At 41.3% G+C, this 7,650-nt stretch overlaps 1 protein-coding gene across 1 annotated transcript in view; it reads right to left on the bottom strand.

Annotated features, from left to right (window-relative positions):
* The window catches only part of IPO11 (importin 11), a gene marked incomplete at its 3' end in the record, with an annotated part of 147,463 nt that overhangs the window by 89,148 nt on the left and 50,665 nt on the right, over positions 1–7,650 (bottom strand). The window lies entirely within an intron of this gene.

Genomic DNA, 7,650 nt, shown 5'->3' on the forward strand with positions numbered 1-7,650 from the left:
TTTCGCCAGTCAGGGCAGGGGAAGGGGGGGGGGAATTCCTGCAGGGAGCCAGGAGTGACAGTCACGGCTCTCTGCAGGGATAGATCGAGAAGTGAGCGAGTGACGGTCTGTGTTCGCTCACTTCCCGATCTACTGAGCCGACCTGTGACAGTTTCATTGTCACAGGTCGGCTCAGAATATGAGGCTGAGTGAAAATCACTTGCCTGGAGTTCTTTAAGATACACCGTGCTTTAGCAAACTGTCATTCAGTTATTTTGTTACATACTTTAAGGTAAATTGTATTGAATTTCAACTGCATTCTCCAAAGGATTTTACCGGTTTCCTGGCCAAGTTCATAGAAACAATGTCATTCCCCTTTAAAATTCCCACAAGTGACTTTTCTTAAAATCCACAGATCATATCCACAGATGTGTGTGTTGAGTAAACTCCTATTACCACTCTAAAAACACAGCAGGTGTACATCCGGAAGTGAGATGCTGCCTTGACGAGGAATTCAATTGCTGAAGCAAAATAATTATCATTATATTTTCTAAAAGGGGATATGATTATGTGCTTTCTACCTTTTCTCTTTTCATCTTTGTAAGAAACACAAAATATCAATAAAGTGCGCAATACCACTATCGGCTGATTTTTCAAAGAGGAATGGCTTAAAAAAACAAAACATTTCTTTAACTACTAACTATAAAAAAAAGTTTAAAAAGATGTCAATTATCACCACATTCTAGAAAACTTGATTTGGGCTAATGGGCCACTTTAGTGTTGGCAAGTATCGCAGCATCTGCTCGCAGTATGTTATGCATCCACAGCACAAAATAAGAAGCTAGTTATATTCTCATAGATGCCTGCAACGAGGGCCTTGCTGTATTCCTGCTGAATCTTTCTAACACGTAATATAAAACATTCTGTAGATCAATTGTACAGGTGGACCAGAGAGTGGACAGATCAATATCTAATTCTAATACAATATTTGGAAAGTTCTCATAGAATACAAATGAAGCAGACTGGTGTGCTATCTCCAAAAATACCTTTACATTCACATTAAACTTAATATATTTTAGTTTTGGAAGCTACTTTTATTATATTACTTTATTTATTTGAGTAATTCAGATAGTGACCCTGGAGAAAGAGGAAAAGAAGACAATTACAAATACTTTGAAGGGCACAATGCAAAACTTTCCAGTATATTTACTTGGTTGTTTTTCTTCTGGTGTTTCACTTTAAATTTATTTTAAATACAGTTACTAAGTGCTCTGCAGTCCGTCTTTACAGGGGTTTCCTGTGATCCCTGCATTCAGTAGAAGAAGCCTAGAAATGTACGCCAGTATGGCTCTATTTGTACTGCACAATGTTGACAGTCTAATACTAGTAGGGCTGCAACAACTAATCGACATAATCGATTATAATCGATTATTGAAAAAGTTGTCACCTTTTTCAATCATCGATTAATCGCATCCACACTCCACACGCCGCACCTCCTCCCTGCCTCACGCTCACCGCGTGTATTCCTCTATAGCTGATGGTACATTGTGCTGTATATTATACCATCAGCTATAGAGGACTACAAATCCCAGTAATATATTATACACTGTAGGTATAATGTTTTGCTGGGATTCGTTGTATTCCTCTATAGCTGGTGGTATTCTGCATTGCGCTGTATAGAGGACTACAAATCCCAGCAATAATACATTATACAGCGCAATGCAGGATACCACCAGCTATAGAGGAGTACAACAAATCCCAGCAATAATACATTATAGAGTGGTGCAATGCCGAATAGCACTAGCTATAGAGGACTACAAAACCCAGCAATAGTACATTATACAGTGCAATGCAGAATACCGCAAGCTATAATGTACTATTGCTGGGATTTGTTATATTCCTCTATAACTGGTGGTATTCTGCATTGCGCTGTATAATGTACTATTGCTGGGATTTGTAGTCCTCTATAGCCAGTGCCATTCTGCATTCATTGGTGTATAATTTTACACTTTTCATTTCACTATAATGCACACCACACTTTTTCTTTTTTACTTCCACCGCTCCAAGCTTGCTCCTGTGATGGACTACAATCTCAATACAAACTAGTAGTCCCATCACTGGAGCCATTTTTTAAAATTTATTTTATTTTTTATCCGAATAATCGAACCTAACAATCGGCTAACTAATCGATTTTGAAAATAATCGTTAGCTGCAGCTCTAAATACTAGGCACTCATTGACATCTGACCTAAGGTAGGTGACTCCTCGAGCCTTTAGTTCTGCTGGACTGTAGCCAGTCTAAGCATATTCTTATTTCTTTGCTCATTTAGTTTTGCCTAATGCCAACGGTATTGTTTGCTTCTGCCTGCTGCTGGGCTGTGACCTGGCAATAGAGCAAGAAAATCCAAAAATGCTGTGTTATGAATATATGAATATGACCCTGGAAAATCACTAAGTTTATTGTCAGTGCTGCATGCAGGGCCATGGCATATAAATTTGGCACTGACCTTGTGAGTGTCTCTTCCCCCAGGGCTCCTGTATGGGGCAGGTGTAAGCTACTAATAATGACCTCCTAGGGAAGCCACATGTGTTGTGCTGTAAGGCCAGGGTTTGGGCCGAAGCTCACCCTTGCTGGAGGGAGTTTCCTAGAAGGAGAAGAGCTGATCCTAAGAAGGAGCACCAGTGAGGAACTCCAGCTGCAGGAGAAGCCTGATACCTCTGATGAGTCTTGTGTCTCGCACAGGGAGTTTTGTTTTATGTCTGCTTCACAGTCAAGTGCTCTAGAATCACAGGATGCCTGTATGGCTTAAAGGTCCTCATGCCTGTGGGGACTCGAAGTAGAATCTGGAGTCTGTGCATGGCCTAGGTGTCCCTTTTTGCCATGTGTGCTACTAGCGTCAATAAAACCTTTGAAAACATGAAGTGACTGGTTCCCAGTTTACATTCACATCCCACAACCAGCTAAGGACTTACCCATGAGATAAAATGTCAGCCCACCCTGCCTCTGGGGTCCCTTGTATGCCTTTGGGAGTCAAAGGTGCTATATTTTACACTTTTTTATATAAATAAGGAGATTTTATTTCCTTGAAAATGTCTGTTTGGTATTATGCACTTTCAACCAGGTGAATAGGTTTAGGGAAATAAATGATTGCTTTGCTGCTTTTCTAAATGGTGGGAGCAGCCAATTGGGGTGTTAAGTTTCACATAAACCCCCATACCTCCAAGTACCCCTTTGTTTCATGCTGGGACTTTTAAGACAGGAAAAGAGGAAAGGTCTTAGTATGGGTCACTACAAATTGACTGAGAAGTTTAATTTCTCCTCACATATGCATAGTGTGCATTCTCTAAATATATCTTGCTAATTATTGATCACGGTAAATCTATGGACAGATGTCATGTGATCACCGAGCATGTGAAGAATATTTTCAGAACATATGAATATAAGAAAACAATGTTGTGGGTCCTTTGTGTACTGCTAGGACAGCAATCAAGACCCCTTATGACTAAAACAGTACAGAAACCTCTGTAAAGACATGACCGTTACTATCAGAAAAAGGCCAACTTAAACCAAAACTCTTAGTATTCCTCTTACAATGTTTGGGAGTCTTAACTATGTTTACAGCATTATTCAAATCACAGCACTGTAGACTCTAAGGTATTTTATTTTCATCTAGCTGCCATATCTTCAAAAACAACATCACAGAGAGCCCTGAATCCTGGGCACATATTTTCACTCAAAAGTTAATATTCCCTGCATTCTCAGCATGACAATTTTCCTCATTGTTAGAGGATGCAACAGCAGGTATTAAGTGAAGGTAATTTGCAACAAATAACATTATTACTCGTTTACAGTGTATGAATTACAGCCTATGAAGGTATAACTATTTGCATTATTCTACTCAAAATAATAAATGAGGTACATCTCCCTCTAAAATGGATGTCCTCGCTTTGAATGGAGTGAAGCAGGTTTGAACCCTCATTGTGTCTTCAATACTGTGTGGGAACCAAGAATGTGTACAAGAGGCCATGAGATTATTTGAAAGAACCTACTGTTGTCATAGACTGCACTGAGCTCTGCACACATTCTAGCCAGGGTTTCTCCATAAGAATCTATGGGGAACTCGCAAGGTTTGCTGGGCAATGTATATTTGTTTGATCTAGATTCATTATTGAAAAAAGGTTTGAGCTTTTAATACTACTTTAAAAACTAGGTTCACAAGTGCAGAACATTTTACTGCCCACTGAAAAGCAATCTGCGGTGGATTGCTTTTCAGAGGACGGTTGGATGGCAGTTTACAGGTGTCCAGAAGGCGATACTGCTGCCTCATGATTTTATTTTTATCCCAAGGGGATACCCAACCATACCTGTGCCCCCACACTGTGCGCAGGTATCTATACATGAGGAGCAAATACGTGACCACACCAAACAAGGCTTATGAACTTATAGTTTATTAGAAATACCAAAATCACATAGATACAAGCAACCCCACCAACACCCACAAGTAACATAAAATGGCCAAACTAAATGCAAACAGCAGAATCACACACAGAATATAACAAGGCTAGTCAACCTGGGGAGCAGGGTAACAAGAGGGGAGCCATAGATCAGGAGACCTCAGGGGAAGGAGTCAGGGTTCAAGGAGGCAACAGGATACAGCGACAATACTGAGCCACAAGCCTCACTGCAGGGAGAGGTTAAGTACCCTCCCAGATCAGCACCAGGTGGGGACCAATTGTTGAGGCACCCGCAGGTGAGCACTGGAACTGCAGGACCTGGTTCCAGCATCACAGTGCCACCCGTAGGTGCTCAGTTCCCTGAGAGCCACTGGCTGCCTGGAGACACCTGCAGGTGAGCACTGGAATCGCAGGATCTGCTCCAGCGCAACCTGGAGGTGTTCTGGTCCCTGACAATACTGCAACCATTCCCCAAGCGGCTGGCATGCAGGTAAAATGCAGAACTATCTTTGGAATGCGGCACCAACATACTGTATAAAAGAGAGTATTTCTTTTACATTTGAATTTAAAGATAAAGTCCTAGGACTGGTGACAAGGAAGATGTTCTTTGACCAGCCTGATCCACATAGATCTATTTGTTCATATACACCGATAATCCATAACATTATGACCAATGACTGGTGAAGAGAACAACATTAATTACATTAATAATACAATATAAAGAATGAACTGCGCCAATAAGCAAGCTAACAGCTACAAGGCACTGGAATGTACACCCACTGTGAGTGTGTATACGTGGAAAATGAATAACTAAATGTGCCGAGCTACATTTAGCTCGGCACATTTAGTTATTCAACATTAATTACATTAATCATTACAATGGCACCTGGAAGTGGGTGGGATATATTGGACAGCAAGTGAACATTTTGTCCCTGAAGTTGATGTGTTGGAGGAAGAAAAAATGGGCAAATGTAAAGATTTGAGCGACTTTGACAAGGGCCAAATTGTGATGGCTAAACGACTGGGTCAGAGAAACTTCAAAACTGCAAATCTTGTAGGATGTTCATGGTCTGCAGTGGTCAGGACCTACCAAAAGCGGTCCAAGGAAGGAAAACCGGTGAACCGGCAACAGGGTCATGGGCGCCCAAGGCTTACTGATGCACATGGGGAGTAAAGGATGCCCTACCTTGCAACGTACTGATGGCTTAGTGCCAGATACCACAGCATACCTTCAGAGGTCTAGTGGAGTCCATGTTTCGAGGGGTCTGGGTGTTTTGGTGGCAAAAGGGCATTCAAGTGATCGGGTGTCTCAAGAGACGCCTGATCGCTTGTATTAGCCATCGCTGCCGGTCCCGAGATTCGCTGTGCCTGCTGTGGCCGGGACCGGCACAGCTGCTCTGTGACAGGAGATCAAACAGAGAGCTCAGTACACAATCTCACTCTGATCTCTCCAGTCTCCGAATGCAGGAAGTGATGTATATTACATCACTTCCGCATTCTGCTGTCACTCTCCAGCTTGAGAAGCTGGTGAAGCAGATCTCTGCTTCATCAGCTTCTCTGGGGGTCCCTAGGTGACATTAGGGATCTTGGGGACCCTGATGTCTCCATAAAGAGGACCTGTCATGTTAATTGGCTATCACATAGGGGAATTCTTATCCCCCATGTGATAGCAATAAAGTTAAGTGTAAACCAAAAAAAAAAGAGTAAAAAAATTAAAGAAGCATAAAAATAAATTAAAATACATACATTTTTTGTTTAAGTCCACCGGGGCACATACACACGCAAACATGTGTCGCGTGCGCCTACGTGTGAAAACGACGATTGCACCTATTGTGCTGCACATGCTACATATCGCCGCGAACGTCGGAGTGAGAGCTAAAATTTTAGGCCCATTAACTACTGATAACACTACACTGATGAGCGGTTAAAGCGTCGCCTATGGTCAATTTTCGTTGTGGTCGTTTTTGCGGCCGCGCGCAATTTTAAGGCTTGACATGTTTAGTGTATATTTACGCAACGTGACCCCGTCTTTTAGGTTTTACCAAAAATATGGGTAAGAAGAAATGTTTTTTAACATAACGTAGGGAAAACATTTATTTTTGTCAAATTTAGGGTACTTTTTTCATTATATAGTGAAAAATAAACCCCCCTCAGTGGTGATTATATACCACCAAAAGAAAGCTCTGCGTGTCCCTAAAAAATGTTAACAAATTGCAAGGCTATAGTCCGGTCATGCTGACTGGTGACATTTTTGAGTGACTGGTGAGACACCCTAAAATGTTTCAAGCCCTGGTTATGGCTGATCGGTGTATACTGAACAATATGCAAAACTTGTGAAGCCCGGAAGAAGCGTCTTCCATTTGTTTTACTACTGCACATCCGAACGTAATACAATAAAATCTTACTGGTAATTTTGAGCAATACAGTCACTTTTATGAGGATTTCAAATCAGCTCTTCCTTGCCATCTACCATTATGTAATTAAACTGGTAACACAGCTCCCCCTACTGTTCACAAATACAAACTGCAGCCCTAACTAAAACCAGCGTGTCGCCTAATTGCTGTGGTTCTTCATGGTAAACAGCAAACTTTAAGCAGAACAATATTTCTCAGATGGCGTAAATCTGATTGTGCTTCTGTCCTCACAAAGATTTGCCTTCATTAGCTGGCTAACTCAGTCCACTGCACCATCCGCAAAATAAATTAAAAAAGCCTCTTTGCTGCTTGCAATCAAATGCGTTATCCCTGTCAAATCTGTCAGAGGCACATTATTATAAGTGCAGATTTTGATTCATGTCACCTTCCGGCCTCGACTTCAATTACCTCAGAGTTACAGATGGCTATATTACAGATTGTTGGGACACACTGTGCAGCAGGTAAGACTTGAAGTGCACACAGCATTGGCTTTGCCATAACAACCGCGTACGATGGGGAGAAATATATTCATTACATAAGAAATTGATTCTGTACTCTAAACTAGCTTGGGACTGTCACTGCAGGACTTGAAAATAACTTCCCGGCACGGAAAAAAAAGGCAATTACTTAATAGGAAAGAAATTAGGGTAAAAGAGGAGAGCGGGTGACAATTTGGGGCTTGTTTCGTTCTTTCCCTTGATTTAATGACTTATGTTTACAGAAGATAAACATTGGTACACCGGTCACGGAAACAATCTGCAAAATCATTTAAAGCCAATTACATTTTTCTTTTAATAATATAT

Source organism: Nanorana parkeri, unplaced genomic scaffold, assembly GCF_000935625.1.
Source record: "Nanorana parkeri isolate BGI_ZX_2015 unplaced genomic scaffold, ASM93562v1 scaffold1652, whole genome shotgun sequence".
NCBI classification, from domain to species: Eukaryota; Metazoa; Chordata; class Amphibia; order Anura; family Dicroglossidae; genus Nanorana; species Nanorana parkeri.